Below are 17,009 nucleotides of genomic sequence, written 5' to 3'. Positions count from 1 at the left end.
TAGCTGATTCATTAGAAATAATTTCTATTTTCCTTTGGAAAAGACCCTTATTAAACAAATAAAGAAAAAAATTAGCTTCTTATAAAATAAAAAGCAACAAATTATTACGTTCATTAATACAAGGTTGTACTTAAGAGTCAAGAAAACCTGAATTCAAATTTCACTTTAGACACAGTGTGACTTAGGGCAAAGCATTTAACCTCTCTCAGCCACAGTTTCCTTATCTGTAAAATGGGAATATTAATAACATCTACTTGGTGTGAGGATCAAATAACATTGCAATTTGAAAACACTAAAGTGTCATGTTAATGCTTGTTCTTATTATTAGTATTTTAATTATCATTATTATAATGACTTTCATCTATGTGATGATTTACTGTAGACTAGAGAGGTCCGAAACATTTCTTTCTTTTAGATGTCAAAAAAGTACTGTTCAGTCTAGGCTTTCATATGACTATGAGTCATAGAATACCACAATCTATGATGAATGAAAGTTGTGGGTCACTCAAAGGTGAGTATGAGTAGACTAAGAAGTGGTGTAAAGGCAATGACCATAATAACGTAAAGGAAAACAACTCTAAAACCATCAGAATTTGGATCAATTTAATGAAGAATCATGATTCCAAAGATCTGATGATGAAATGTTTCTCTTCCCTTCATAGAGTTGGTCAACTATAGGTATAGACTAAGACATGCTGTCAGATGGAAACAAAATGTCAGTTTATTCACTTAGTATACTTTTGCTATAATGGTGGGTACTACTGAGAATGAGGTATTGGTAAATGACAGCAATATATATTTTAAAGTATCAATAAAATGTTTAAAATTAAAATCAAATGAAATAGTGTTAAAGGTATCATTAGGGAGATATATACCCCCCAAAACGTGAACCAGTCAAGTAATGAGTGAGGAGGACTGTTGAACAGCTTGTATACTCGGTGTATCAAGCAATCTTTTGGTAAACATTTATAAAATTTCTACTATGTGCTAAGAATTGTGTTAAGTGCTGAGGGTGCCTCAAGGAGCTTACAATTTAATGGAAGATTTAGAGGAAAATACCCATAATGTTGGTTGGATCTTCTGTGGAATGTCTAAGGGAGGCTATGGACAGAGGTCCCTTGGAGTGAGAAAGTATGAGTGAGTTGCACTGTAAAAGCACAAGGAGAAAACATATCAAAGCATCAGAAGCATTATACTTGATAATTAATTTTTCTGGACTGTGATATAAACTTCCAGAAGGAAAACTTTCCCTGTTGGTGTGAATTGGCAACTTGCTTGTACCTTTTGGCTTATAAAATGTCTCATATCTGACCTCTTCTCTCCACTAACACACAGATATCATCTTGGTTCAGACTTTATCATATTTTGTCTAGATTATTGCAACATCCTTCTAGTTAATCTCTAGTTAAGCCTCAAATCTGTTGTTACTCTGGTTCTTTCTAATCACTCACTGTTCCTGAAATAATTTCCCTTAAGTGCAGATGTAATATGATTCTTGTACAATGATTCTTCAATTCCAGTTACTTTCTATGGTTTTAGAATCAAATGTAAACTCTTTTGCTTAACTTTTAAAGTCATACACTACTTAATCCCGAACTATCTTTCTAATCTCATTTGACATTATTTTCTCTGTTGTATTCTTTGATCTGACCAAAATGATATCCTCTCTGTTCCCTCATACAGAATACTTTATCTCCTGTAACTGTCTTTACAGCGATGGTATTTCATGCCTGGAATGTGCTCTCTTAATACCTCAACTTCATAGAGTCTCTTTTGTTTCTTTAATATACAACTCAAGCGTCATCTTCTGTAGTAAATATTTTTTTATTCCTTGCAACTGTTAGTGTCTTCGCTCCCAAACCATTGCATGTGTGTATATGCAAATAAATATGTCTGATGTATATATATATAGAAACACACATATACTATATACAGAGTATATATTTATATGTATTAACTATTTATGCTGTATATATTTTTATATACACTTATTTCCTCCTCCTCTAAAATTGAAAATAAGTATTGTTTGATTCTTTGTACTTGTATCCCTAGTGCTTAGAATGATTTCTGGTTCATAAAAGACTTTTAATAAATATTTGGGTGATTGCTAGAAGGTTGCATATGTGCATTGAGGTATCAAGCTACTTTTCTCTGGTCGCATAACTAGTATATATTCATAGTAGAACTTGAATTCATGTTTTCTGACTCCAAAACTAGCTCTCTTTCCACTCTGCTAAACTGCCTGTTCTATGTTCACTGCAAATTTAACATATTTTATTAATATTTGCTGTTAATAAACCTCATTCCTCTCTAAAGTCTTTAAGAAGAGAACATATAGTTTGCCATAACATATTCGTAGTAAATTTATGTTGGCTCACAGTAAACAACATTTTCCATAAAATAGATCTTTAAAAAGGTAAAGACAATTATCTTGTTACCTTTATATCTTTACTTCTCCTAACTCCATGTCCCCAGTTATTTTCAATCTTTTCTCATATAACACAGTTTACAGAACTATTACCATCCAGAACTTCCCTTTATAGTGAGCATATTTAAATTTTATATGTCTACTTTAAAATGTTACCCTTATTAAAACCATAATATTACAGATATGGTCTGTCCAATGCTTAGTACAGTGGGGTTATTGACTCCCTCAATTTGCAGATCATATTTCATTTAATACAGGTTAAAGTTACATTATCTTTTCTAGTAATTCAATTTCATTATTATTTCATATTAGTCATAAAATCAACTAAAATTTCAGGATTTTTTTTTACATAAGTTGCTATTATATCCCAAACTTGTGTAATTGATTTTTTTGGGCTAATTCTTGAACATCATTCTAACCTGTCAACATATTTTTGGGATGGGATTTTTCTTTTTCCAGTGTATTAGCTAAGCTAATTTCCTAACCAACTCCCAAATTCTTTTCTCTGTAATATAATATTTTAATAAGAGTATCTTCATCTTAAATTTTTTCATCAATAACTTGAATAAACATGATAAGGTATCAAATACAGAATGCTCTGGCATACCATAGCATACTTCCTTGACACCCACACATTGACTGTTTTTGAAAAGTGTTCAACCATTATAAATTCATCCAACTATTCTGTTATCTAGGCTACATTTATTATTTATATTTACAAGGATATTATGAGAAACTATCATAAGACCTTGCTGAAATCAATATGTATTTGTTACATTGATCAATTGCATTAACTTTAGAAAAAGGAATGTAGTTAGCCGATAATGGCCTGTTCTTAAGAAACTTATGTTGCCTCCTAATGAACATCATTTTGCTTTTGAAGATCTGAATCAGATCAGAATTTGACATGATTGGAAAGATGAAAATCAAATCAGTCAATTTTGTAATTCACCTAGCAGCAATTAGTTTTTGGAATTTAGTTAGTGATTAGTTACTTTAAAGAAAGCAGTTTCAAAAAGTGATGGAAATAGGAATTATAAGCAATGAAACTTTTAGAAGTTGGTAATGAATAAGAAGGGGATAGTATGTCAGTTGGAAGGAGTCAGGGGGGAAATTATTTAGTTTATAAGAGGCTAAAGTATACTTTTAATCAGAGAAGGATCCTTTAAATAAGGAAAGATTGGAGATGAACAGTAGTGATGATCAAATAAGCAAAGTCCCAGAGAAGACCTGATTTTTATCATAGCCAAACACTGATCAATTTGTATCTGCCAGCCTGGAGTTTTATGATGTCTGACATTCCATTAATAGGTGATAAAAATCTTTCATTCCAAAATTAGACATCAGGGTCAAAAGTGAAAATACCCCTAGGAGAAGTAACACATTAACTTTGACCTCTACTAAGGTATGGCTGATGTTTTCCCTCTGGGAGATTAGTTTTTAATGGGAGGAGGTGAAAGTACATGAAGATGCAGTATGCCTGAGAGTGAAAAATGGAGGAAGAAAAAAAGAACAAAAGGATTAGGCTGATACAATATTTCTCTGCTTATTTTTGTTTAGAGCCATCTCCAGTGGTAGTATTATACTAGAAGAAGAAATGCTTTACTAATATATATTTGAGATTGATCAAGGCATCAAGCAAGTTTTTCTCATGAAACCACCAAGTACTATATATATATATACACACATACATACTAATAATACATAAAAGAGCTAGCCTTGCATAGTTATTAGAGAACTTCTCTCAGACTCAGGAAGATCAGGGTTCAAGTCTTCCACCAGTCGCATATAAATCTCTTAGGCTTTAGGCAGTGTTTAAAGACTCTAAGTTGCAAGGAAGGTGCCAATATTCACTGGTAGAATGTATCCCTACTGTATATCTTCACTGGATAAACTGAATATATCTCTGTACTATGATTCCTAGGGTTGAGCATACAAAAAAAGGCACAAACAGTCTCTATCCATTAGTTCATATTTGAATGGGGGAAGACAATATATAAATAACTATATACATAGAAGATAAAACCAGGGTAAATTGGAAGCAATCTCAGAGGAAAGGCAGAAGAAAGGATGAGGATTGGGGGAGAACCCAAGAAGATTTTTTGCCTTAAGTAAGATTTCACCTGGATCTTGAAGGAAATCGAGGGGTAGCGACTCAGAGGGAGAACACTCTAAGAATGGGGAACAGCTTATTAAAATTCACTGTGTCAGGACATGGAGTTTGTGTGTAAGAAACAGCAAGAAGATCAATGGGTTTTCTACTGGAAAGGTGAAAGGGCTCAGATTGTGAAGAGGTTTAAAAGTCCAACAGAGATTTTTAATTTTATTGATACAAGTGATAGAGAGCCACTGGAGTTTGTTAAGTGACATGGTCAGACCTGTACTTTTGGAAAGATCACTTTAACAACTGAGAGGAAGATGGACTATAGCCGGAAGATTCTTGAAATGGGATGATCAATTAGAAGGGTATTGAATAATAGTCCAGGTGTGAAATGATGAAAAGCTGCATCATAGTGATAGTAGCTGTGTTAGAAGAAAGGAGTTGTATATGAGACATATTACAAAGATAAAATAAACATGACTTGGCCAATAATTAGATATGTGGGCTGAGTGAGAGTGACAAGTTGAGGGTAACACCTAATTTACAACCCAGGTGACTGGAAGGATATCAGTGCTCTTCACAGTAATAGGAAAATTAGGAAGAGGAGATGGCTTGGGGGAAAAGATAGTATGTTTACTTTTGGATTGCTGGGTTTGAGATGACTGTGGGGTATACAGTTTGAAATTTCCAATAAGTGATTGAAGATGTGAATCTAGAGTTAAGCAGAAATTTGAGAGTTGGATAAATAGATCTGAGAATCATCTTCACAGGGATAATAATTGAATTCATAAGAGACAATGAGATCACCACCTGAAATAGTATAGAGGAGGAAGAGATGAGAGCTCCAGTAAGAAACCTATGATTAGTGTTAATGGTAAGTGTAACCTGGATTCAAGATCCACCATAGAGGATGTAGGAGAGGTCAGTTAAGTAAAAGGAGAACCAGGAGAAGAGGTTGATCAATGGTATCAAAGGCCAAAAGAGGTAAAGAAAAATGAGATTTGAGAAACAACCATTAGATTTGATAATTAAGAATTTATTAGTAACTTTGTAAAGAGTGGTTTTATTAGAATGATGAATTGAGAAGACAGACTCAGAAAATTAAAAGAGAATGAAAAGAAATAAAAGCCCCAATTGTAAGCAGCCTTCTTAAGGAGTGTGGGCACAAAAGGAAGAGGAGATAATAGGACTATAGTTAGTAGGACAGATCTAATATTTACCCTCAATCTCTCTCTGTTTCTCTCTGTTTCCTTCTTTCTCTCTCTCTCTCTCTCTCTCTCTCTCTCTCTCTCTCTCTCTCTCTCTCTCTCTCTCTTTCTCTCTCACTCTTTTTCTTCTCTTTCACAATTACCATCCTTCAACTTCTTTAAGGATCTAGAAGGGGCTTGAGGGGGAATGAAGAGATGGTGGATCCAGTCAGCATCTAATCCCTTCAACCCAATCAGTAAGCATGATTAGCATTTTCATTAACATGGTATTTATTTTGACACATATCATTATGACTTAAATAGAACCTCCAGAGGGTCCTAAAATCAGTATGCTATCTAAGAACTCACCTTGTATAGAGTGCATCAGGCAAGAAGTATTGGAGGCTTGGTCTGCCTCCGATTATCTGTAGTTTAAGCAATGTGTGGTGCCATTGTCCCCTTAGATTGCCAATTGCTCTCTTGTTGTCCATTTTTATGTTTAGTTAAAGGTACCCGAAATATGCAATTTTCATGAATGTACATCCTTATATGCTTATATTAAGCAGTTAGAGGCACAGTGGATAGAATACTAGAGCTCAAGTCAGGAAGACCTGAGTTTAAACGTGGCTTCTAAAATTAATTATCTGTGTGACCATAGGCATTAACCTGTAAATACCTCAGTTTCCTTGACTGCAAAATAAGGATAATAATAGTATATACCTCACAGGTTATTGTGAGAATAAAATGAAATAACACGTAGAAAGTGTTTTATAAACATTAGGATTATATAAATGCTAGATATTATTATTATTATTATTATTATTATTATTTTCCATCCTTAAGAGATACTTTGTTACAAAGTATCTCTTGTTTTTGAGGCAGAAGCTTCTTTTTTATTGCCTAATCTTGGCGGGCATTGATTAGTTGTAGCTTTGACTTGGGACTGAGTCAGAGAAAAATTTAAAAGCCCAGGGTGAATCATCAACACTTCCTATAACACCCTCATATTTCCCTGATGGCCTGTCTTCTAGGCATTGACTCACTTTAGCTAATGAATGGGGATGAGGATTCATATTAGGGTGGCAGAGTAAGATAGGAGAAGACAGGCTTGTTTCTCTGCTTTTACAGAGTTCCAGGATGCAGCAATCTCCCTATATTTCCCTGTCTTCTGTTAGCATAGCATGTTCTAGTAGAGGAAGTTAATCCCATTTGGATTGGTATAAACTTGTTTTTCTTCTATTTGTCTTGGCAAGCGTACTTAAAAATTCATGTACTCATACTATTCAGCCTGCAACAACAGGTTCTTCTTATTCTACCTCAGTCCAAACTGCTATGATTCCTCTCAGATGAGTTTTAGTTGAAATTACCATTTCCAACAAAACACAGAGTAAATTCATGTTGGATCTCAAAAACAGATGGATTGTAGATTTGCTGTTGAATCCGGAAAATACATCCAAGGTTGTTTAAATGCTTTTGAAGCTTATGACAAGTATACAGAAATAATTCTATTCATGTATTCAAAATAGATTGTAATTTTAAAATTACTACAGAAATCCATAAAATTGTTGTTTTAATCAATGAAATGATTTCACTAAAATAAGGGAGGCTAACTAAAAAAAATTGTTACTATCCTTGAATACTATTAGTGGAGACATGAATTACTCTAGCCATTCTGGAAAGCAATTTGGAAGTATGCTCCCAAAGTTATTAAACTGAACATATCCTTTGACCCAATGATGCTATTACTAGGCCTATACCTTAAGTCTACAAAGAAATCAAGGGAAGAAAAAAAAGATTTTTATATATTAAAATGTAGCTTTTTTGTTATAAGCAAAAAAATGAAAACTAAACAAATACTCTTCAATTGGGAAATGACAACATAATTTTGATATATGAATATAATATACACACTATTATATTCTAGCACTTAGCATAGTGCCTAGCACATGCAATGGACAGACCAATTATTGTGCCCTAGGAAAAAAATGAAAGGGATAGTTTCAAAGAAACTTGGGAAGGCTTGCATGAACTGCTACAGAATAAAATGATCAGAAGCAAGAAAACAATTTATACAATAACAGCAACAGTGTAAAGAAACATTTTTAAAAAACTTTGATGATTATTTTTAATAATAGCCTTTTATTTTCAAAATATATATAAAGATGGTTTTCAATATTCACTCTTGCAAAACCTTGTATTCCAAATTTTTCTCTCTCCCTTCTCTCTACTCCTCTCCTAGACATCAAGTAATCCAATATATGTTAAAAACATGTGCAATTCTTCTATACATATTTCTACATTTGTCATGTTGCACAAGAAAAATCAGATCAAAAGGGGGGAAAATGAGAAAGCAAACAACAACACATTCAGACCCCATAAGTCCTCTTTTTGGATGCAGATGGCTCTTCTTCATCACAAGTCTACTGGAATTGGCCTGCGTCATCTCCTTGTTGAAAAAAGCTATACATCAGAATTGATCATCACATAATCTTGTTGTTGCTATGATTGTATACAATAAATAAATAAATTTCAAAGATATAAGAATTCTGATCAATGCAATAACTGACCATAATTCACTGGACCAATAACAAAGAATGCTACCTACCTTCTTATAGAGAGACAAGGGACTTAAAAATATAGAATGAAATATTTTTGGATATACCAATGTGGGAATTTGATTATAATACTGAATATTTGTGATGAGGTTTCTTTTCTATTTTCTTTTCTTTTTCTTTTAATGGGGAGTGGAGGATAAATGCTCATTAATTGAAAATATAAAACTAATATAAAAAAGAAACTAACTCAAAGCTCAAATTCTTTTATTCCTATAGAGAAGAGAAAAAAAGTCTTCATTAATTAAAAAAAAACTTTGGTTCAGCTAAGATGTCAAGTGGTCAAATTTTAGGACCATAGGAAATAATCTTGTTGAATTTCCCAGCAGAATCTAGGAAGAGAGTGCTTTATTATATACTGAAATGGATAATAGCTCACATTGATACAGTGTTTTATAATTCACAATGCCCTTTCCTCACAGAACTTTGCGAAGTAGATAGTGTATGTATTTACCCGTAATTATGTGGCTAGTCAGTGGCAGAACTAGGGCTATAGCCCAGGTTTTTCATTCTAGTCCAGGGCTCTCTCTATTACATGTATTATGCTAATTCTTAATACAATGCTCTTCTCTTTGGTGTGGTTGGGTTCTATATGTTAGTGTCTTGAGCATGTAGGTCTCCTCCTTTCTTGTGATGACTTCAATCATTGAGCAAAACCAAATGTTTTCAATTTAAGCAACTGCATATTTGCATGCCAATGTGACTTAATATTTATCTTCACTTTTATACAACACAGACTTTAAATACATTCTTTGATTAAAACATTGTTAATTTTGAAGAGCGTTGTGCCAAAGTTTAGTATGACAGGCAAATTCTTGGGGATGATTTTTCAACCTGCTATCATTACAGTTTATAATCCATAAAAGTAATTTCTAAACAAAAAAATATAAATTACTTCTTTTGATCTTTTATATGTAGGAACCTAAACAGGAGGAAAAACATATAATAACAACTGTTCAATAATTTTAAAATCTGCTTTGCTTCTCCAGATAAAATTAGCTTGATAGGTATTGAATAATGATAGCAACTTATGGAATCTTCTCTCACTTGAGGATAATGGATAATTATTGTCAGAGATATGGTAGGAAAGATGCCTGTTTAGGTAGAAGGTGAATCTGTAGGCTTCTGATGCTTCATACATTCTGTGATGTTGAGGTTGGTGTACCAGTAAGAATGGAGAATTGAAAGACAAAGATCTAGTGTTCAAAAGCATTTTGTGATAGAAAATTTGAATAAAAACACATTAGTAAACATGTGGAGGAACAAGCTATTAACAAGCCTATGAAAGAAAGCTCCAAATCATGTATAATAAGACAACTGTAAAATAAAGTAAGCATCGTGCATCCCCTTATTTTTGGTCTCCCTTCTCCTATTGAAAAATTAAAAAAAAAGTGGAACAAATATATCTCGTCAAGCAAAACAAACATTCACGTTGACTACATATATTCTTCATTTGAATCACTATTCTCTCTGTCAGGAGATAGGTAGCACATTTCACAAATAGTCCACTGGACTTGTGGTTTTGTCATTGCATGGAACAGAGTTCTTCTATTTTTCTTCTTTACAATATTGCTGTGCCACAATTTGGTCATTCTTCAATTAATGAGGACCTTTTTAGTTTCTACTCTAGTCTCTGAAAGAAAAAAAGCTTCTATAAATTTTTTTTCTGGGTTCTTTTCTCTCTCTTTGATTTCTTTGGGATATAGATTGGCCAGCCATTTTGAAACTTTCTTCTTTTTTAATAACTTACCTGGCACTGTGATGTTTTGGTTCTCCTCTTAAGTTTCTAATCATTCCTTTCATTGTCTAAACAGGAGGAAAAACATATAATAGCAACTGTTCAATAATTTTAAAATCTGCTTTGCTTCTCCAGATAAAATTAGCTTGATAGGTATTGAATAATGATAGCAATTTATGGAACCTTCTCTCACTTGAGGATAATGGATAATTATTGTCAGAGATATGGTAGGAAAGATGCCTGCTTAGGTAGAAGGTGAATCTATTGGCTTCTGATGCTTCATACATTCTGTGATTTTGAAGTTGGTGTACCATAAGTTTCTAATCATTCCTTTCATTGTCTATGTATACTCCTCCTTTTCTTCCTTCTGTTCCTGAACTGTAGGCATTGTAAAAGGCTCTCTCCTTAGACTTTTTTTCTTCCACCTGTCCTACTTTTCCCTCATTCTCTTTCTCTATTCTTCCTTTTTCTTTTCTTGTTTTTCTCTCCCATTTCTTTTCTTTCTGAACTTTTTTATTCTACTCATCTGTCACTGTTCACATAATCCCTTGTATTTTGATTCATGTATGTCATTTCCCTTTTTATGCTGCAAATTTCTTGAGAGCAAGGATTGTGTCTTCTGTGTGTCTTACAATATCTACCATAATACCCTGAACAAAGCAGATACATCTGTCTTATGAATGAGTGAATAAATGAATGAATTAATGAGGTGTCAGAGTTAGTCAGTCTATCAGTGATCAATTTTTAAGAACCTTATATTTCCAGGAACTGTGCTAAGTGCTAGAGATACAAAGAAAAATGGAAAATGGCTGCTGCCCTAAAGGAGCTTACATTCTAACAGTGGAGACAATATATACATAAATAGTTGAATATTTATTGGGTACACGAAGGTAGGTACAATGAAATCTTAATAACTAGCAGTTGGAGGGAAGGAAATAGCTACATCTTGAAATAATGTTGACAGTTTTCCCTACAACTTTGTAAGAAGGATTATTCTATTTTATTTCAGTTACTTTGCCAAAAGGCAAAAAGTCAAAAGACTTTCCCTATAATATTAATAACATTATAATAGCCCAAAGTGATTTCCTATGATATTTCCTAGACTGATATATATATATATTTTTTTTCTTTTAAAATCCTCAGTATATCAGTGCTCCAGATATCCCACTCATAAATCCTATTTCTAGAATAAACTTTTAACGGTTTTCCAGTCAATTATACTCAGTCCTCTTCCCTTTAAGCTGGATCAAATCTTAATTATTCTAAATAGATGAAGATTTTTTTTTAAATTACTTTTCTAGGGGCAGCTAGGTGGTGCAGTGGGTAGAGCACTAGCCCTGAAGTCAGAAGGACCTAAGTTCAAATCTGGTCTCAATAACCCTTCCTAACTGTGTGACCTTGGGCAAGTCACTTAACACCAATATCCTCAGCAAGAAAAAAAAAAAGAATTACTTTTCCATTCGTGTAAAACAAAACAGAGGCAGGAAAATATAATTTGCTATTATTTAATTATTTTTCTTCAAATGTTTTCCATAAAGTTTTAAAAAATTACATATAGTATTTGAATGCTTTCTTCTAAGTCCCAATAAAGCAAAAATCTTTAAAGATTGGAGACTCTTGTAAATTAATCTCTCCTTACTGGCTTGAAAAATTTGCAATTATTTATATAGCTGAAAATGTTCCTCTTGCTGTTGGAGTCTAGTGATGAGTCCTTCTAATCCTCTGATTGTTTCTGGCTTCCCCTAAAATGGTATTGTAGCCAAAAAGCCAGATGGAATAAAATGTGAAATCCCCAGACCAGATTATGATAATGAATTCTAATGGATACTTTTATTTGGAATCAAGTTACTGCAGGAACTTCAGTTAATCTACAGAAAAAACAAATTTAGAGCAATGTGATCTTAAGGAAAAAAAATATTCCAAGTGGGCTGTACTCTGGCTTCCAATTTGACCTTCTTATGTTTTCCAGATTGTGATCTTTATTCCACCACATCCGGTAAGATGTGGATTGCACAGACTACCCCATATCATGATGTCTTTACTGACATTATTTAAGATTACCTTACGGCTCTTCCCTAAAAGCTCCAGAGTTTGAATTGGGGAGAGAATGCTTGAGAATTTTCTGGAACTTACTTCCTCAAGTGGCCCAAGAAAACCCAAGAACCTTTGTCTTTTCAGAGGGTTCAATTGACACTTGTTTGTTAAGACTTGCACTATTATTTCTATTTTTGTATGACATATGAGCATAATGTATATAAGCACAACTTGATTTTAATACATGCATCATAGGGGCAAAAATAATAGGACAGATGTCAACAGTGTTTAATAAGTCTTTGGGTGTCCACATCAAGTTACATTATTAGTTATTAATAGATTGTACGTATTCTGAAGGAGTACAATTTAAGGGCCTTCTCCAGTATGGGGCAGGAGTGGGATGTTGGGTAAATAAGTCAAATAAGTGTTCATAATTGTAAAAATCTACAGTGTAGGCTCTAGTTTTTATATGGAGAAGTAGCCACTAGTGAAGAACTCTGATATATAGCAATGGTTATTACTGGATTGAGATACTTTTTCTCAGAAGGTTGTAGAAAGGTATCATACTCAGAGCTGCCTTCACTTTTTTGAGATGACTATATATGCTAGTTCACAAAATTGGTGCTTTGGGGATTATGAGGCTGCTAGTTGCTTCTGGCTTTCTGTATGTTACTCACTTCTGAAGAACTGGGTAGGCTGAAGGATGGCTGAAACAATCTGCTTACTTGGCAGTGAACAGAAAGAACTGGTGATTCAATGAACCTTTAAAAAGGGACTAGTTCTGCCCTTTGTCTTCTTCCACTAATCCTCTAAGTGGGAAAAAGTGATCCAGAGAAGGTTGGTAGGAGGTATAACATGTCTTCCTCCTGCCCATTGGCCACATGGCAACTGTTTTTGGTGGCAGCTAAAGCAAGTGATCTAGCTGAATAAGCTAGATCTGGTCTTTGGGGTTTGTAATTTACATTTACGTTTCTGAATATAGTTGACAGAATAGTGATCCCAAAATGGACATATCCAGTCCTGGAGGCAATATTGTGAGGTTGGGAGATTTAGAGATTCTTGGTCTTGGATCCTTGGGGAAGTCTTTGTATTGGAGATGATGCCGTTTCAGTGAAAGGACCTTACCTGGCTTACCAAAAATCATGGAACCAGAAGGAATTATCTGTGTAGTACAGAGCTGGGATGAAATATATCAATTCCTATTTAGCAGTCCCTCAAACTGCTTCATGTTCTGAAATGAGTTCTCAATCTCCTAGTATAACGACAGTTATTATTTGAAGCATTTTAAAGTTTCCATCAGTTCAAGTTTGAGAGAGTCTTTGTATTTAACATTTATTTTGTGTGTGGATTAAATAAATACCTGTTTCAAACCTGATTTATTTTATACATTGAGTATCATTCTACTTTGCCCTTTGGGAAGACTTTAAAAATAAATCAAACTTAAGCTTTAAGTAATTTTCTCCTAAGGCGCTAGGGTGGGGTATAATAAGCTAAAGAATTTGAGAAAAGGAGTCTAAGCTTTATTTCAGGTGATCAGGTTCTACCCAGACTACACCTGAAGTATCCTTAGCTCTCGATCCCCAATATAGCAATGCTTCTAAATTTGTTAAAATGTGAAAAGTATGTTCGCACTGAGCTGCCTTATTGACAAAGCATGGAAATTTTGAAAATTTGGTAAAGAATTGTTTTTTCACTTTCCACTTTGGTGTAGCTCAGTACAAATATAATGTGGTTCATGTATCTTCACTGAATTTAGTAGAGGGGGAGAAGAGATTAAATATTTGTTAATTGTCTACCATGTGCTAGACACTATGATAAAGGTTTTACAAGTATTATCTGATGTAAATGTAATCTTCACAGTAATCCTAGGAAATAGAAACTACTTTTATTCCTACTTTATAGTTAAAGAAGCTGAGACAAACAGATTGTATGATTTGACCAGGTTTACACTGGTAATATACATGCCTAAGACTATATTTAAACTCACATATTCCTAAATCTAAAAGGCTCTTCAATGAACTATCTTGCAATTATCCTAAATTATGAGATGTCAAAACCAACTATAGTACAACAACAGAAACTTTCCTATAGTTACAATTTATTTTATTTGGGACAGACAAGCATGATGGTTTATTTATTTTATTATTTTGAATGTGATGGAGGTAAAAAAGAAGTTTTGGTGGACTCATACATATTTATTTCTTAGATGAATAAAAGTATTATAATGAGGGAAGGGAAGGGAAAAGAGGAATTTACATTATAATTTTATTATATATTTCAAAAGAATTGCAAATTGTGCATAGTAGATTTGTGCAGTTTCATAGGTAATAATCTTTTTATTATACTATGTTTTGGAAATTCTTATTTTATTCCATAAATTAAAAATAAAATAAAAAAAAGAAAGCATTAGAATGATGAGAAAGAAATCTTTTTCTTTAAAAAAATCCATAAAAATTCAGGAGACTGTACACCAGGAAAACTATTTTTGATGTGTATAGTTCATGATCTTATTTAGATGGCAAACATGGTGACCCTCCCGGACTAATGGGTTCCCAGGAATTCTCTTGCTGATGCAAATTATTAACTGCCTACAATTATGGCACTTTGTAGTTTTCCCCCTAGACAGTAGATGGCAGACGTGCTCATTCTATGTTGGACTTCAACTTTCTATTACATAAACTCCTAGTCCTTTTTCTGTCAACGTTTCCCTTGTTATTTAATTGAAATTAATTTAGTTCTTTTTTTTTTCTTCTTTGTATAACAACCTTTGAAAATTCGTTTGAATTTGGGCTCTGTCTTCAAGGTACAGAGCACCAACTGCCTCCCTAGTTTAATGTTAAATGCCAAATAAAGTAATTCACTTTCCACTCCATCTTTCCATTAATTAAAGAAATTCTGAAGAACACCAGGTTGAGAAATCACTACTGTAATAGAATATCATGTGTGTTGTCCCAGGTTGACAAATGGCTCATTGATAACATTCTGGTCATCTTTAGACAATTAGTTGTATACCCACTCAAATATAGTTGGGGATATATTTGTCCTGTTTATCAATAAACAAACATTTCATGAGTTGTAGTACATGAATATTATGAAGACAAAATTAGAAAGAAAGCTCATTAAAGTCAAAATAAATTAAGCTTACTATTTCCATAGAATTGTAGTTTTCTGGCTGAGCCTCTCCTATAGTTCATGAATTCCTTCTTACATCTTCCCTGAAAGGTGCTTTCATCTCAACCCTCCCAACCAGCTATATACCAGGTGTGATATAGCTGTTAAAACTTATTTTTGATGAAGTTATTGCCATTTTATGCCTTGTACAAATTACAAATTAAATTTTGTGAAATTTTCCCTTTCTGTAATCAGCAAGGTGGCACAGTGGAAAGATTGCTGGATTTGGAGTCAATAAAAATAATATCTGAATTAAAATCTTACTTCAAAATGTCTAGCTGTGTGACCTGAGCAAGTCACTTAACCTTTTTCAACCTCAGTTTGCTCATTTGTAAAACAGGAATAATAATAGCATTTTTCTCATAGGATCAAGTCACACACACATACATACATTACACACACATTCACCATTTGCTATACTGGCATTCTTCTAATTTTCTCGCAGCTCCCAGATATTTAAAAGTTCTCAAAAACCAGATATCAATTCTGCAATTAATTTGGACAAGGCATTATTAATTCCCTGAGACTCCCACCATTTGGGGCTTATAGGCTTGAATATATATTTTTTCTTTTATGAGACCTGTAATTTCATCCATGTAAAGAACTTCCTGTAAAAGAAGATTAGCATCTGCTTCCTACTTTATAGTCTTAGACTTGCTTAGGGCATTAAGAGGTTAAGTGACATGTCAGATGTCACAGAACCAAGATTTAAGCACTGATCTTTCTGACTCAGAGTCAGCTTTCTATCCACTATTATATACTGCCTCACGCTAAGTAGATTTAGTTTATTTCAATGGATATTTCACTTCTGAGCCTGGTGATACAATCTATAATCCTTATTCCTAAGGATACTGAAGCTGGTAGACCTCTTGAGTTATGTAGGAATGCTGAGCTGCAATGGGACTAAAGATAATTGGATCTGCATTGTGTGGTATCAAAGTGATGAGCCCCTGGGAAGTGAGAGAGCAGGAACCTAGAAGCCAGAAACAGAGAGGGTCAGAACTTCCATGCCTATCAGCAACAAAGTCTGACCAGAAATGGCCATTGGGCTTCTAGTCTGAGAGAGATAACAAGGGATCTCAAAAAAAATCCACCCGAAAATAATCAAATAATCTTTCATCAAATCTTCCTCGCTTTTGCTTTCTTTCAACCTCTTCAGTTAATTTCAAGTCCCTGTTTCTAGCTCAGAATTTACTTAAAAAGAGAGAGATTAAATACACTAAAATCTTTTTTGTACATACGCATGTTATCTACTGTTAGTTCATTTCTTAATGAAAAGATGATATATTCCTTCCTTCTAACCCATTTAATGAGGTTATTTTTTTCTATTTCCTTATATGTTGGTTAAGAATTTGAATTTTGCTTCTCTGATTTTAACTCATAAGAGGTTTTGCTGCTTTTTTTCCCAGTTGATTTCTATAAGAATAAGAGCATCCAGTGATTTTTTTTCTTTCTTTCTTTCTTTCTTTCTTTCTTTCTTTCTTTCTTTCTTTCTTTCTTTCTTTCTTTCTTTCTTTCTTTCTTTCTTTTCTTTTCTTTTTTTTTTTTTTTTGCTGAGGCAATCAAAGTGAAGTGACTTACCCAGGGTCACACAGCTAGGAAGTGTTAAGTGTCTGAGACCAGATTTGAATTCAGGTCTTCCTGACTTCAGGGCTGATGCTCTGTCCACTGCCCCATCTAGCTGTCCCTATCCAGTCATTTGTTGAAGAGAATTATCAGTTTTTATTTAAGAGTTTAA

Source organism: Antechinus flavipes, chromosome 3, assembly GCF_016432865.1.
Source record: "Antechinus flavipes isolate AdamAnt ecotype Samford, QLD, Australia chromosome 3, AdamAnt_v2, whole genome shotgun sequence".
Classification (NCBI taxonomy): Eukaryota; Metazoa; Chordata; class Mammalia; order Dasyuromorphia; family Dasyuridae; genus Antechinus; species Antechinus flavipes.
Note: the sequence above shows the minus strand (reverse complement) of the source record.